This window comes from Pleurodeles waltl, chromosome 7 (genome assembly GCF_031143425.1).
Source record: "Pleurodeles waltl isolate 20211129_DDA chromosome 7, aPleWal1.hap1.20221129, whole genome shotgun sequence".
In the NCBI taxonomy this organism is placed as follows: domain Eukaryota; kingdom Metazoa; phylum Chordata; class Amphibia; order Caudata; family Salamandridae; genus Pleurodeles; species Pleurodeles waltl.
The window spans coordinates 230,866,263-230,883,968 of record NC_090446.1 but is presented as its reverse complement, the minus strand read 5'-3'; positions in this window follow the sequence as shown (position 1 = coordinate 230,883,968).

The following is a 17,706-nucleotide window of genomic DNA, read 5'->3' as shown; positions in this document are numbered from 1 at the left end:
TGGCAAAGCAAGGGGGAAACATGTTGATTCTGTGTCATTGACAGTGATGATGCGTCCTGTATATTATGTCCTCAACTTATGACATGCCTTGTCACAGTTTGTCATTGACATGCCTAATATATATCGCAAGGGACAAATTGAGTGATGACTAAACTCCTTACTCGTCCCAGATAGGTACCCAGGTAGGGGAAGTATCAGACATCCTCAAGTCTATGGTCCACTGCCAGACCTTCAGGCCTCAGAAGAATGCCACATCATCCAGCTCTACTGTCTGAATCTGTAAACTATTGTGGATCTCTATTTTCAGTTGAGGCCAGATAGCAACATAACATACCACCCATTACACAAGTCATGTCAGTGTTACACTTCCTGGCCACAGGGTCCTTTCAGAATACAGTAGCCCTCTCTGCTGGGATGTCCCACCCTATCTTCAGTCTTTTATTGAAGGATATACTCTTGCCACATGTTAATACACCTGGACACCTATATCTGGTTCTTTAACCTGGGGTTTTCACCAATGTGTAGGCTGACTTCTATGGTTTGGCACACATTTCACATGTTGTGGGAGCTATTGATGGTACACATGTTGCCTTGGTTCCACCGCATGGCAATAAACAAGTCTATCATAACAGGAAGAACTTCCATTCCATCAATGTCCAAGTTGTTTGTCTGGCGGACCTCCACATATCACAGGTCTGTGCCCATTATCTGGGTTCAGTCCATGATGCCTTCATCATGCAAAACAACACAATTCCACACATGATGTCAGGTCTGTTCCCAGAAAGGGCCTGGCTGGTTGATAAGTCACATGTGTCCTGTTTGTTTGTACTCAATGTCTGCAGCAAACATTCAGATGAGAGGGATTCGTAGATGCACATTTGTCCCAATCCATTACAGGGGACTCCGTATACCCAAACCATCCATGGTTGTTGACACCAGTGAGGAACACAACTATGCCAGGGGAAGCCTGCATTAACGATGCCCGTGGAAGAACATGGCATGTCGTGGGGCATGATTTTGATGTCTGCACATGACACCTGGAGCCCTCCTCTACTAACCCGAACAAAATATGTAAAATCATTGTGGCCTACACCACGCTTCAGATGAGGGGGAGCTAGCAGTACCACCGGGTGAGAATCCTGAAATGCCAGTAGAGGATGACAGTAATGTAGAGGTAGGTGAAAACCTGTCGGCAGATCTCATCAATCACTACTTCACTTGAGTGTAAGTATGTAATGTTATGTGAATACTGTGACTATATGGGGAACTGTAGGATCAGATGTGTTGAGTAGAGTATTTGTTTCCAATAAAAAGGGGATATCAAGCTATGCAGTATACAGCCAAGGTTTGCTTGCTAAGTCAGAGTTGGTAATATTGCTACCTTGATGATCTGCTTTGTGTCAGTCTCATTGCAATGTGAATGGATCTACTGAAGTTTGATAGGGTCATATGGATGATTTTGCCTGCCTTAACTCCTTGTTTTGTGTTATATCCAGGTCTCTTCACCATGCCATCCTCACGTGGGAATTTCAGAGTTGAGAAATTGGCAGATAGCTGTTGCTGTTCTGACATATGAAGTGGACAAAGATTGATCCAGGTAATGTTGGTCACAGATATGTGGTGAATGAGTCATGTGCCAAAGCAGCTTGAACAGTGGATGGATAGAATTCGAAGAGCTCAATACACTTGTTTGATTTAGTGAGTTGGGCCAGTTGACTCATGTGTGTGATCATGTGTGTTAGAAATGGGGTCTTTGGTTGGCAGTCAGGTAGCCCCCTGTCCAAGCAAGAACCCTCACTCGGGTCAGGGTAAAGGTGAATCATACTCATTTAACCCCCAGTCACCCCCTTGGGAACTTGGCACGAGCAGGCAGGCTTCACTCAAAAGCAATGTGTAAAGTATTTGTACCAACACACACAGTAATAAAGTGAACCAATACAAAATGACACAACACCACTTTAGAAAAATAGTAAATATTTTATCTAAATAAACAAGACCTAAAACGATAAAAACAATTCACAACATACTATTAAAAATATGATATTAGCACTTAAAAACACAAAAATAGTGCCTAGATACACAAATGCTGCTATTTGGTATTAAGCAGTGTCGTGATGAAGTCCTTTTCGCAATGCGACGCCACTGGCGCTGTTTACGGATTCGTACGGACTCCCAGGTACAGTACCTTTGCAAAGCAAGTAGAAACAGGCCAGTGCACGGAGTCGGGGAGCGATCCTTTGGTAGATCTAAGGGGGTCATCAGTTCCAGTGCTAATTGGCAGATGGGCAGAGGGGCAGGGGAGCAGAGGAGTTGCGCTGCGGCGTTGGGTCCTTACTTCAGAGTGGTGAAGGTGAGGCAGTATCGGTTGTGAAATGTCAGTCCATTGGTTCCGGCAGAGACGAACTCTGGCGAAATCACTATGCTGCAGGGTGACCTCACAAGGCCGCGATGATGTCACGGACGTCAGACTTATGAAACTTCGATCTCAGCGAACTCATGCTGGATGGACGGCTGTGGCAGCACGAGGCCTGAGGAGTCGTTGGGGTCATCGTGCTTCTGCAAGGTCCACGGCTTCGGGGCAGGTGACATTGGGGATTCTGTGCAGTGGTGTCCTTAGCAAAGTCGCACAGCATCGCCCAGTGTCGTTAGACACGTTTTTCTTCAGCAATTGACTTCCAAGGGCCAAGGAACTGGAGTGGCACCCTCTGGCAAGATAGAATCCACAGAACACAGATTCAGAACTGGATGGTGAAGCCTTTGCTGTCCCTGAGGGTGAGAAAGTAACCTTTTTCTGGCATGGTTACCCTAATTTTTGGCCTCTTTGTTAGTGTTTGTCAGTGTGTTTTTACTGTCTCACTGGGATCCTGCTAGTCAGGACCCCAGTGCTCGTAGTTTGTGGCCTACTTGTCAGTATGTTTTACTGTTTTGTCAGTATGCTTGACTGTGTTACTGGAGTCCTGCTAACCAGAACTCCAGTGCTTATGCTCTCTATGATTCCAAATTTTTACTTACATTCCGGTAACCCAGTATTCCACTCCAAATTGGCATTCTGGACCCCCCTTATAAGTCCCTAGTGTATGGTACAAGGTACCCAGGGCATTGGGGTTCCAGGAGATTCCCCTGGAATACCCTTGCCACTTACCGCAACTTAAGCAACACAAGAGGATGATGGACGAAGTGTTGAAACTTTTCAAACATTCACCCCCAGTCACAGATCTGGGTTTAATCCATCACAGATCTGTGACTGGGGGTGAGTGTTTGAAAAGTTTCAACACTTCGTCCATCATCCTTTTGTGTTACTTTCTAAAAGTGGCATTTTTGAACTAACAATCTAAAAACCAACTTCACAAAAAGATGTATTTTTACATTTTAAGTTCAGTGACACCAAACCCCACATTTCTATCTGCTCTCAAAGGTAATCCACACTTTAAGAATATTTAAAGGCAGCCCACATCTTGACCTATGAGAGAGATGGGCCTTGCAACACTGAAAAATGAATTTGGCAGTATTTCACTGTTGGGACATGAAAAACACATCAGTACATGTCCCACCTTTAACATACACTGCACCCTGCCCATGGGGCTACCTAGGGCCTCCCTAGGAGTACCATACTTGTAGAAAATGTAAGGTTTAGGCCTGGCAAGTGGGTACACTTACCAAGTCCAATAGGTAGGTAAAAACTGCAACCACAGATCCTGCAGTGGTAGGTCTGAACCATGTCTACAGGGCTACTAATGTGGGTGGCACAACCAGTGCTGCAGAACCACTAATAGCATTTGATTTACAGGCCCTGGGCACCACTAGTGCACTTTACTAAGGACTTACTAGTAAATCAAATATGCCAATCATGGAAAAGTCAATTATACATACATTTTACATAGGTACCACTTACATTTTAGCACTCGTAAGCAGTGGTAAAGTGCCCAGAGTAACAAAAACAGCACAAACAAAGTCCAGCACACAGAAAAGGGAAGTAGAGGCAACAGGTTAAGGGAGACCATGCTAATGATGCAAGGTCCAACAATGTGCCCTTGAAACATGGCATCCATTGCAATCCATGCATTCTCTCTTCACAATGTGTTGACAATGATCCTGTATAAACTTTGTGTACCTGTCGATGTGTTTCCTCACTGTAGGCGACAATGCCTGTGCCAAAATACTGACATAGGTTTGTGTAATGCCACCAGATGCTTGCTCATTGTAATAGGATGGACCAATGATCAGGGATGGTTGTATTGGCCTCTGTCTATGCCATGGTGTATGTTAAATTGATAAATATGTTTTTGGTATGTGATGAGACTAGCAAGTGACAAGACACATACATTTTTTAGTCTATTCCACAGGACAAGGTCTGACACAGAGGCAGGGGTGTCTGAGGTGGGTGCTTCCCCGGACAGGGTCTCCTTTCCAGTGGCTGCCACCGATGTTGGAGGGGCTGGTATTGCTTGGCCAAAGGATGTGTTGTGGTGTTGCTCAGGGTCCCTGATCAAGGTACTACTGATCTCCCTGAGCACCCTTTTTAGGGAGGCCAGGATGGTGTTAGTGGCCTCTCACTTTTCCAGACACTCAAGATGGAAGTCCCTCTGCAGCTGCTTCATCTCCCTGAGTTCGGCAAGTACCTGGCCCATCACACTTTGGGATTGCTGGCAGGCTCCCAAGACAAGGCTGATGGTGTGCTGGCCAGGGCCATCCCTAGCAGCCTCAAGCTGCAGGCCCACACCACCCCTCCCATGCACCTGATCCCTACATGCCTGCACCCTTGGCAAAGTTTGCCCCCTACCACTGGTTCTAAGACCATCATTGTCCAAGGTGTTTTGTTTTGACTCAGGATCCTGGACAGGGGGCACAAGATGGTAGTCACAGTCCCCGGGACACAGGTTTAGGAGCGACTGGCTGTCTGAGATGTTAAGGCATCAGGGCTGGGAGGAGTCGATGTGGTCATGGTGAGGCTCACTGGTGTCATCTGACCAGGATGGCCAGATGGACTGGAACAATCCTCAACATCCAGACGTTCAGGAGTGGTGTCCTCACTGAGGGCCTCATCCATGGGGGTAGTGGAAGTCTCTTCAGTGGGCTCAGTATTCGCAGTGGCAGCTAGACCTGTTGATGTGAGAGATACAATGTTAAAGGTCGTATTGTGACATCTGCCTCTATTAGTGAACAGTGACATTTGGCTAAAGCCATGTAAACAGTGTATTTGCAGATTTCCCTTATGTGACAGGTACTCATGCTATCTGTTATATTTGGGTAACATACCAATTCCATTTCAGTCAACTAGCTTCAGAATGTCTGAGTTTAATAGCACTTGAAAGGATGGTCATAGACTCATTTGTTGCCAGCAGTGAAGGCAAAATAGTGGCTGGGCAGCATGTGGTATAGGTCATTTTAAGACCTAGTTGACTTTTATGCAGGCAGATCCAGGACCTTGTTGTATATTTGATGGTTGTCATCATGTGGTCAGTGCATTGTGAATGTGTCTGTGCAAATTCAATTCATATGATGCATCTTGGGGTATTTGATCTGTCTCAAATTGCTTTGGCACCAAGGTTGAGCTGTCCTTCCTCTCCAAAATATTGTAATCTTGGCCTAAGATGTATTTAAGCGCTTAGCCACATCGCAGAGTGTCTCCTGGTCTGTATGTTGGTCCCTTCCAGGTGGTTAAACTTCATTTTCGAGTTCACAGATGGATGACCAATGTCATTTGGACACTGACCTGGTTTTTGGAGTTACAGGGACTGGCCCTCCTGTGATCTACAGGAATGTTCCTCAAAGTACTACACACAGTATACAGATGTTATCCTTTCATGTGAGTACAGTTTAAAGGCTGTATAGAGGGAGAAGGGTCATTGAAACAGAGGACACTGTAGTGGCTGAGTTGAGTGAGAGTAGTAGTGCCTCCTGGCCTTAGTGTTCCTGTCAGTGCCTGTGCTACTCACACAGTATACAAATGGCATCCTGTAAGAAGAGTACAGCTCAGAGTTTGAGTACAGGGAGAAGGGTCATTGGAGCAGAGAACACCATGGTGGCTGAGTGGAGTGAGAGTAGCAGTACCTCCTAGCCCTAGCATTCCTGTCTGTGCCTGTCCTACCCACACAGAATACATATGGCATCCTCTAAGGTTTGTACATTCCAATGTGGAGGTGACAATTAAGGTAATTCCGAGTAGGATTCACTGTTCAGATTTTTGTTATGGTGGGACAGTGCCTGCTGGGAATTGTAGTGCTGTCAATCCTTGTACTACACACTATACAGAGTTTTTGTTGCCCCAGGTGAGTCTAATTCACACGTTGAAGGCCAGACAGGGGTCTATGGACAGGTGGACACTGGGCTTTTGAGTGGTTTGACAGTGAAGTTGGCAAAAGGTGATTGATGAGCAAGCAATACAATATGGTAATGTTTTGCTGATGTGACTTACCAGACTCCACCCCCCTAGGGATTCCTGTGAAGCCCTAAGGATGCAGGATGGCCACAACCTTCTCCTCCCATGATATGAGTTGTAAGGGAGGAGGCGGGGCCCACAGCCAGTCTTCTGGACATGCAGCTGGTGCAAAGATGCAGTGGAATGGACCTTCCCCCTGAGGTTGTTTCACCTCTTCCTAATGTCCTCCCTTGTGCATGGGGTGGGGCCTACAGAAGTCACTCTGTTGACTATCATTTGACACATTTCCATTTTCCTAGTGATAGTAGTGTGCTGGACTTGGGCTCCAAATAGATGTGCCTCTACTCTAATGATTTCATTCACCATGACTCTTAACTCATCTTCAGTGAAACAGGGATTTTTCTGGGGTGACATGGTGGTGATAATAAAAATTTGATAGGTGGTGAGAATTAAACAGGTGATGGGGAGTAAATGGAACAGTGAGTTACAAATGGATGTGATAGGAGTGTGTTGAGGGTGTGGGATATGTGAAAGTTGTAGGGGTGCCTATTCTATGGATTTATCTTTTTTGATCATGCACTCTGGCTACAGTGTTTGGCGTTTTGGATGTAAAGGATTGTGGTGTGTGAAGGGGTGTGTTTTATAGTGTGCTTTGCGGGTTTGTAGGGTGCGGCAATGTGTGTTCAGCTGTGTTGTTTTCAAATCCATCTAATGTGGTGTTTTGTTTTACTCTGTTGTGCGTGAACTGTTGCATGCAAACTGCCATGGTTGGGACCGTCAATGGCCATGGCTGACCACCACTGTGACCTTGTACTTGTGATAGGTTTGATGGTTGGATGACGTTCTGTTGGTACTGGTGGTCGGATATCCTATTTCCCACTCTCTAAAGTACTGATGATATTGGTTTTTTGGCTGACTTTTGTCGATCCTGCCTGTGTGACTCGTAGTATAGTGGTCTGTATAACCGTCAACATGACAGTCTTTTGGTGGCCGCCACTATGGCAGTTTGACAGTCCAATCACCAACGCTGTAATGAGGCCCTAACCATGCTGATGAGACCATCCTTACTTTTCTGCTCTCCTACTCTGCCTTGTGTCAAAAACTTTACTCTTATTTCCACGTGCCCCTACAAATGTTATTGGCAATAGACCTTAGAAAATATTTTTTTCTGTGAATAGGAACGTAGTTCTTTCCTTTTGCGATTCCCCTGTTGCTAACATTTCATTAAGGATGAAGCACTGTGGCTATACGTTTGGGCAGACTGGATGTCTAGCTTCTAGGACCTCTTCAATCAATGAAGAGACACATCCAGTTATAGGTCAAATTGTTTTGATATGCCTGTGTTTTTTTTGCTATGCATTCTCAAAGTTATACTCCTCTTATCGTGGAAAGAAAAGGTAAAGATGTAACAGAAGGACAAAGGAGCTGATTATGAGTTTGGCAGTCCTGTGACCACCAACAGGCTGGCTGAGCAGACTGTCAAATTATGAGTTTGACAGTGGTGCACACAGAAAACTGCCAGCAGTCCTCCAGCACCGCCAGGCAGGACAGACTGCGGCAGCGGCTGTCTGGAGGTAAAAAACAGCCCAGTGGATACCATGTTTCCGCCGGCCCTATTAGGAGGTTGCACACCGCCAATGTGACTGCCGCGGTCCAACCACCACTGAGCACCAGGCAGAAAAGAAAGAGTATAGAAGGAGACACTCACCTTGAGGAAGCCATACACATCTGGAGCTACCATGGAACCAGAACTAGACGTCATCCTGCTGCTCCTGCTCACCGAAAGATGATGTATTCATCACCGATGAGGACGACAACAACCGTAAGTACACAAACTCACCTGTTATATTTGTAAAATGTATTAATGTGTACAGTTATATAACATACTGTTAGAAATGGAATGGGGTTCCTGGTTGGCTACGGTATGCACCAAAGTCAGGCAGAACCCACCCACTCTAGTCAGGGTAAGGGAGTTACATGTCCAAGATAACCCCTGCTCACCCCCTTGGTAGCTTGGCACAAGCAGTCAGGCCTAACCCAGAGGCAATGTGTAAAGCGTTTGCACAACACACACAACACACATGACACAATATATACTCCACAAAGTAAACACAACACTGAGCTATGTAAAAATAAACTGTATTGCACAAAACATAATTAGACCAAACATTATGGGGGTTATTCTAACTTTGGAGGAGTGTTAATCCGTCCCAAAAGTGATGGTAAAGTGACGGATATACCACCAGCCGTATTACGAGTTCCATAGGATATAATGGACTCGTAATACGGCTGGTGGTAAATCCGTCACTTTTCCGTCACTTTTGGGACGGATTAACACCTCCTCCAAAGTTAGAATAACCCCCTATATGTCAGGGATACCCTGGCACCTTAGCAGTTGTCAGAACGTTACACAGGTTACTAATACTCTGCACATTAGAACATGTAAGTACTTAGGATTCTGCACCATAAGTAGTAGTCAGGAATCACAGTAAAGAAATAAATGTACTTGTCATAAAGGAATCTTGAATGCCTAAATTTAGAACATTATAAAACCATATGGCAAGTAATCAACACATAACAGAATGTCCGGCCCCTAAAAGTCAATCCAGCACGTATATGGCGCAAAAAAGACACAGGCTTACATAGTTAATCCCCCACGTCCATACTAGGACAATTGAAGTCTTATGCTCTTTGACAGTACCTGTTTTTATGCTGCCAAGGCACCTCTAGTGCCGTGATATGGACAAGATGGGGCCTGGGAGCTCCTTGTGCAAAACATGGGCAGTGTGTTAATCCTGGGGGAAGGGAGGACAGTACCCACCCCCTCTGGTGGTGGGTGTTGGGGCCCCCTTGGTGCCCGTCCTTTGGGAGGGGGGGGCAGAGTAACTGTCACCTCAAAGGAGTGGACTGTACCCTGAGCCACAAGCTCCCAGGGGTGTGTGTCGGCCCATCTGCCCGGCCACATAACTTCCCGTTGCAGTCTGGAGCGAGGAGGCAGGCAGACGAGTCACCTCAAGGGAGGGGGATCTCCAGAGGCTATGGTTTCCACATGTGAAGAGGGACAGGTGAAGTGGGCGCACCGTGAGCCCTCCAGAGCCCGTCACCTAGCTCCCTCCTTACTACACGTGTGCACTCCTCCCGGGCCGCGCCGGTGATCTGAGCTCAGATGTGGATTGGATGGTGCCCGGGGCATTCTTCAGAGCGGGCCACACTCTGGGGGCACTTGTTGAAGCACACGGCAAAGCACTTTGCGAGAATGATGCCCGGGGTGCAGCGGTGATCTCCTTCACAGAGAGACGCTTAAGAGCACACAGTGCCCCATAAGATCGCTGTACTTGGTGTTAAGCCAAGCACAAAAGTGCTGCACTCAGCGCTATGACGGGCAAAATAAAAGTGAGGCTCCCCTCATATTTTGGACAGTTGTAGGGGTCAGGGGCCACAGCACCCTGCCCATAAAGACAGCAGAGGGGAGGGAAGCACAGGACTAGCAGGCCCTATAGCAGGCCAGCACAAGGGATGCAGATGGTGGCAGTTCCTCCTAGTGACCAGGCAGGTCACAGGTCAGCACAGCAGCAGCAGGCCAAGGTGGGTCCTGGTGAGTCCATTCAGTAGCGTCATGTATCCAGTTCCAGAAGAGGCTCTGGAGTCCGAACAATTTCTAAATTGTGGGGAAAAATCCCCTGTACTTATACTCAGTTTACAATGTGATTCCAAAAGAAGGGGAGAGGAGGTTCCAGCCAGTTACAACTGGTTCTGGGAGTGCCCCCTTTCTCCCCCAGCACAGGCTCCAAACATCAGTTGGGGGTAAACGACCCTATTGTGTGAGGCCAGGGCACAGCCTTTACAAATGCAGGTGTGCCCTGCCTCTCCTTTCTCTCAGCCCAGGAAGACTATTCAATATGTAGATGCATCTCTGTGACACCTCCCCCCTCCCTGTGTACAGGCTGTCTGAAAAGTATGCACAAAGCCCAATTGACACTCTGGCCAGACATGGATTGGAGTCAAGTTCCAAAACACCAGTCATAAGCACAGAGAAATACTCACTTTCTAGAAATGGCATTTCTGTAATAATAATAAAAAATCCACCTACACCAGTAAGCAGCATTTCTCACTACCATTACAACCAGACTAAACATGCCTACGCTACCCCTCATAAATCAGACAATACTCCTTACACATTTGGCAAGGCATTTCCAATGCAATCTTATGAAAAGACAGCACTCAGAACAGTGAGAAACCAAATAGGCTGTTTGTCACTACCAGGACAGGCCACATTACTAGGCACATGTCCTGCCATCTACATACATGGCACCCTGCCCATAGGGCTAGGTAGGGCCGACCTTAGGGGTCAAGTACATGTAGTAAAAGGGGAGTTCTGGGCCTGGCAAGTACATTTAGATGCCAGGGCCCTGTGGTAGAAAACTGCGCACACAGGCCCTACGCTAGCAGGGCTGAGACAGGTTTGAAAGGCTACTTCAGTGGGTGGCACAAGCAGTGCTGCATGCCCAGTAGTAGCATTTAATTTACAGGTCCTGGGTATAGGGACACCACTTTACAAGGGACTTATAGGTAAATTAAATATGCCAATTAGGTATAAGCCATTCATACCAAGTTTACAAGGTAGAGCACATGCAATTTAGCACTGATTACCAGTGAAAAAGTGCTCAGAGTCATAACGTCAGCCTACAAGGGTCAGAAAAATAAGGAGGAAAAAGGCAAAAAGTTTGAGGAATGACCCTGTAAAAGGGCCAGGTCCAACACATACCATAGGGAGGGTGGTGCAAAGGGCTGCACTTACACGTAACAGCATAGTGACACAAACACACTCACATACTGCAACAAGAACACCCAAACATACACATCACGCACACTTCAGCTAGCACACACACCACACATGTACGCACGGCAACACACCACAGGATCAGGGTCACAGATTCCCATACAACATACAAACTCATAACAACAACACAACAACTGCACAACTACATGACCCAACACTGGCCAGGGACTGGACACTCATACAACACACATGAACATCCATGTGTAATGGAACACAAAGGACCACATCATCATACAACCCAGCAATCGACTAACATATCACACACAGCACATCAAACCTATACTGGCATGCACAGTACATGCAGACACAAACAGTCATAACACACAGCCTTTCTATTGTGACATTAGGGAGGAGTGATCTGTTGGTGGGAACACCAACTAACTCCCATTAGGGTAGTAAAAGCAGATTACTGGAACACAAAACAGAGTCATATGTGCTCCATATGGTGCTATAAGACTGAGGGATCCCCATTGTTGAGTACCATGTCTCAAAACAAAATGAATGTGCACACCTGTTGTCAATGCATGACCCTTGTACACCAATGTAAGCACAGAAGATCCTTGACACATGGCACTTCAAACATTGTCAGAGTTAGTATTCTGTCCGTCACTTAATCACCTGGTGAAGCGGCAAACATGAGTTAGGTCTGTACTTACCCCTTTGTGGCTGCTGTACTGCCCTCAAATGCCCAGCCAACTAAGGGATAGGCCACTGCCAAAATGCAGGCCTTTAGTTGGGTCATGGTCTGATGGGCACCGCGTCCTCGTTGGGAGGAAAACCCCAGCTGGGTGTCTGAGATCTTCAGGGCGCAGCATCTCAGGTCCTCCCACCTCTTCTGACAGTGAGTGCTCCGCCGCCTGTGGTCCTCCAGGCTCCACACATTCTTGGTGGTGGCACACCAAGTCCCCTACTTCTGATGGACGTTGACCTGCATGGATGCCAAAGACAAGAGAGAAAATCATGTCTACAAGTGCCACACAAGAACAGGCAGAGTTAACTACAAGTCAGTCCAGCAAGCCAATAACAACCTGTCTTGTCCATCCTGTCCACCTATGGCACACAACAGATATCGGATAGGGGGACATTACTCCTAACACTCCGCACAAGGGTACCCATCACAACCACCAGCTCAGCCCCTACATTGACCAGTTACTATAGCAGTGTGTTTTGTGTGACATGAGCAATCCACATGGCATTGACCAGGAACACGATATAACAAATCACACAAAATGGCAAGTGACAGCTACACCAAATAACAAACATAGCACACACACATCCTCAACCCCTGATGATCGCAAGCTTCAACTGGTCCCCACAGGTCATAGCCAGGCTACAGACAGGCCCATATTGCCAGGACAACATACAAAGGAGTCATATGTTGTACACGCAAAGATGCAAGCCTCTACATGTGTGCACCTATGCACATACACCCACATGTTACTTCAGGAAGTGGGGGTCTCTGCGTCAGTCAAAAACTTTTGAAATACACTTCCAAAACATGTGTGCACACAAAAACTATGTCAAAGATATACTTAGCCTTGCATTTGACATGTCCCACAGCATTTCCCAAAACACTGAGTCAAATATCATGGAACATCAGTAAATAACACACTGTTTTCAGTATGCATCAGGGATTGATTAAGGAGCCAACAGGGCAGTGTGATCATGGGACCTGTCAAGGATATATAACACAAATGGTCAGAGTTGTAATGAGCACATCTGTCACAGCTCTCCACCATGCCCCAATGACATGTCAATGGTATACACTGGGCATAGGATGAAGCCTACGAACCTTAGTAATGAGGCATGATTTTAAACCTTCACATGCTGCTTATGCATGCAGGTTGTGGCTACAGGCTGACACTTGCAGTGCAAAAGCTATATACAATAACAGTCCAAATGTCAATATTTACAGAAAGTAGCAATTGAAAGACAACTTTCTCTGCAGGCAGACCACACAAATCAACATAAAATATCATGTCCCAAAAGTTTAGATGCATCACAAAACTTATTGTATTCCATAGCCAATGGCTGTCCATCTGCACAGCTTAGGGCATTATCTAGCTTCAATACAACACTACAACAATGTCAGATGAGACCACAGATGTATGTACAGATACAAAAAGGTCACACGTATGGTGAGGAACCTATAAACAACATGTATCTACACCTCCTGCTGTCAAGTTAGCACATAAGACCACACATCAAGCACAACGGATGATGGGATTTACCTGGTCATGGCTGTCATGACACCTTAGCTAACCATGTACAACAGTTAGCAGGTGGGTTGCGGTACACTCATTGCATACTCTCCACAATGTCTCAGGACTCTAAACCAGTCACTTCACATAGGTACATGCCCACTCAACCATTTAAGCACACTGGTAGCACCTACAGGGCTTTAAGGACACATTCTGACATATTGCCCATACCCCTAGGCTAACTAAATGGAAGCTTAGTAGAGCTACAGAGATGAAGTTGTGAAGGTCTTGCTGACAGCAGTGTCAGGCGTCAAGTGAGAGAATAATCAGGAGATGGTGGTCACGCCCACCACATACATGACAGTCACATCCGGTAGACACTGCCATTGGCCCAAGACCACCACAGGCAGCAATGTAATCCATTGGCAATGTCTCCCACTGTAGCATACGCCTGCCATGATGACGACTTCCGTCGGGATTTGCGGACGCTTCCTATTGTCCAGAGTAGTAGGTCAGGCAGTCGCCATTTTTAAGCCTTTCGATGGTCGGAAAAGTTAATTTTTGATGTGTCACAATGTGGGAAACATTTCCACAGCATAATTTTCAGCGATAACATTATCCAAAGATGTAAATTTTTCCTCATTGAAGGAATATGTTGTCATGTTTTTCTTCTAAGTGTCAGAAATCTTTGGTGGCACAGTCACCAACCAATGGGCAAAAATGTTTTGGGGATTTTAATCACAGGCATTGTTTGATTTCAGTATCACATAGTTTCGCTGACACATCCATTTATATATACATATCTTAACTGAGGCAAGGAGATGACATGTAACTAATGTGCCGCTTTTACCATTGATATGTGCTGTGTATCATGTTTTCACTGTATCAAATGGAATGTCAAATTTTTTATGCTACAAATGTAGTGTCACTTACAAGGGTCACAATGAGTGATTGACATACCTTCTTATTTTCTCTCACATAGTTACTCTGGAATGAGAAGGGTCAGACAACCTCCTATCTACCGTCCACTAGTAGACTTGCACACCATGTAGAATATACATGTGATACAAATTTATCACCTGGAAAGGTAGACGATCAAGGGTCTCTGTCATCAGTTGGAGCCAGATCTGATGCCTGCCATCCAAACGGCATAGCACCCATTGTACAAGTCATGTCAGTGCTACACTTCCTGGCCACAGGCTCCTTCCAAAATACAGTGGCCTTAACTGTTGGGATGTCCCAGCCTATGTTCAGTATGGTCTTGAAGGATATACTGTCTGCAATGTGTGAAACACCTAGACAGCTACATCCGATTTTCACAACGTGAGGATTTTGCCCAGGTGAAGGCAGAGTTCTATTGTTTGACACACATCCCACATGTAGGGGGAGCCATTGATGGTACACATATAGCCTTGGTTCCCCCACATGGCAATGAACAGGTCTATCGGAACAGGAAGAATTTCCACTCTATAAATGTCTAAGTAGTCTGTTCGGCAGACCTCTATATTTCCCAAGCATGTGCACGGTACCAAGGTTCAGTCAATGATGCTTTCATCATGTGGAAAAGCACTACCCCAGAGCTGATGTCATGACTGTACCCAGAGAGGGCCTGGCTGGTTGGTACATTACATATGTTATGTGTGTTTGTATGCCCTACAATCATGTTTGCACACATGTCACAATTCCTTACAGGAGATTCTGCCTACCCAAACAGTCCCTGGTTGTTGTCACCAGTTAGGGAACCCAACCACACCAGCAGACGTCCACTTCAAGAATGCCCATGAAAGGACACAGCATGTCGTGGAGCAAGCTTTTGGGCTCCTGAAGGCAAGGTTCTGCAGCATCAATTAGTCTGATGGAGCCTTCCTCCACTAACTTTCTAAAGTGTGCCAGATCATTGTGGCCTGCTGCATGCTCCTCAAGCTTGCCCTAAGGTGACAGATCCCATACAATCAAGATGAGGGGGAGCTAGCAGTTCCACCAGATAAGAATGCAGTATTGCCAAGTGAGGATGACAGTGATGTGAATTAAGGTGGAGAACTGTGGGTAGATCTCATCAATCAATACTTTACCTGAGTGTATGTGATTGTCTGTTATTTCTCTGACTTTGTGGAGTAGTGTGGGGGTCACGATTGGTTGAGAAGGGTCAATGTGTGACTATCAGATAGGTCATTTGATGCTTTGCAGTGTACAGCTCGGGTTTTCAGGCAAATTTAGACTTGGAGTTGTGACTCTCGTGAGGATCTCCTTCGTTTGGGACAGTCAAAATACACAATCTGAGAAACAGCAATATTTGCACCAGACTTTTCAGACTCATGTAAGCCTTTAGCTGCCTAAACTCCTTATTAGCCACTTTTTCCTTCCAGGTCTCTTCACAATATCATATTCATGTGGACATTTCTGAGGTGTGTCAATGGCAGGTGACTTTAGCTGGTCTGACATGTGAGGTGAACATGGATTGATCCAGGTACTGTTTCAAATTATTTTGGTGTGGATGAGTACCATGCCCAGGCTGTCAGGACAGCGGGATGGCAGAAATATGTGCTACCCAATTGACCTGTTTGCTAAGGTATATGATTCAATGGTGTCATGTGTGTGATCATGTGTCTTAGACACATGTAATCCTGTGCAATCCATTCACTCAACATTCACACTGTACTGACAATGATCCTGTTTGACTTGTATGTAGCTGTCATTGTGTTCGCTCGTTGCAGGCCACTGTGCATGTGTGTCAACACTGACATAGGTGATTAACATGGCTAGAGATGCATGACCATTGTAAGTGGAAGTTTCTCTGACTTGGGACTGTTGTATTGTCCTCTGTCTGTATTATGAGGTATGTTGAATTAGTAGGCATGGTACAGGTATACGATAAGTGTTAAGCTGATGACAATTTCCACTGATCCGTTTTTTTTGGATTTTCTAAGGAAGGGACAAAGTCTGACTTGTCACTTACTTCAGTGATCAATGGGATGTTATTTACTGACACCTAGACAGAAGCAGTAAATCTTTAGACATACTTGTCTATGACAGTCCTAACATTTGGTGGGCCTATGTGCTGCACAGGGTAATAAATAGAGATTGGTGATAGTCCACTTGTGTCATTGTGTTGCTAGTGAACCCCAGCATGACACTACCTGTGACATGTCCCTCCTCACATTTCCTTCTCATGAGTTAATCATGAGCATGGAATATATGTCTAATTAAACTACTCACATAGATGAAAAATGGCAATCAAACATAGATGGTGTATTAGTTGTGTTATTGTCATGTGCACAGGATAATAGGATGTATGTGAGCAAAAAAAATAACAGTGAAGGGATCAGTCATGGTGGATGTTATCATTTGAGTAGCTGCCACAACATTTTAAGTCACAAGTCCAGTGTCCTATCATACTGGTAAAATTGGAAAGTGATTGTAGAAAAGTCATCAGAGTGCATCAGAGGCACAAAAAAGGGAATCTATCATTTGGGGGTTGTTTCCTGCTGGTGGTTTTTGTCTTGCCATCTGCACCTCCTGGTTGTTTCAGTGGACATCCATGCATGAGGTGGGGGTACCTCAGCTACAGAGGCAGGGGCATCTGAGGCAAGTCCTTCCCCTAACAGTGCCTCCATTTCATTGGCTACCACAGAGGTTCAAGGGGCTGGTGCAACTTGGCCAATGAAAGGGATCTGGTGCTGTGGATGTTCCCTGCTCAGCGTGGTGTTGATGTCTCTCAGCACCCCTGTTAGGGATACCATGTGGGCATTGATGGCATCCCACTGTTGCATGACTTCCTGGTGGTTGTCCCTCTGTAGCTGCTTGAACTCCCCCATAAAGGTAAGTACCTGGCCCATCACGCCTTGGGATAATTGGTAGGCACCCAAGACTTAGGAAATGGTGTCCTGGACAGAAGTATACCTAGCAGCCTCATGATGCTGGCCTACACCATCCCTCTCACGCACCCTCCCCCACGTGCCTGCGCCCTTGGCCCAGTAGGCCCACTGGTGCAGGGTCCATCATTGTCAGGGATTTCAAGTTGTGATTCTGGTACCTGGACTGGGGGGATCATGATGGTTGCTACTGTCATTGGGACACAGGTTTGGAGGCAAATGTTTGCCTGGGAAGTAGATGCAACAGGGCTGGAAGGAGTTGATGTGGGCAGGGTGAGACTGACAGTTGTCGTCTGACCAGGTTGCCCAGATGGGGCAGATCTGTCCTCAACGTCCACATATCCAGGAGTGCACTCCTCACTGAGGGCTTCATTCAGGGTGAAGTAACCGTCTCAGGAGTGCTTTCCATGGTCC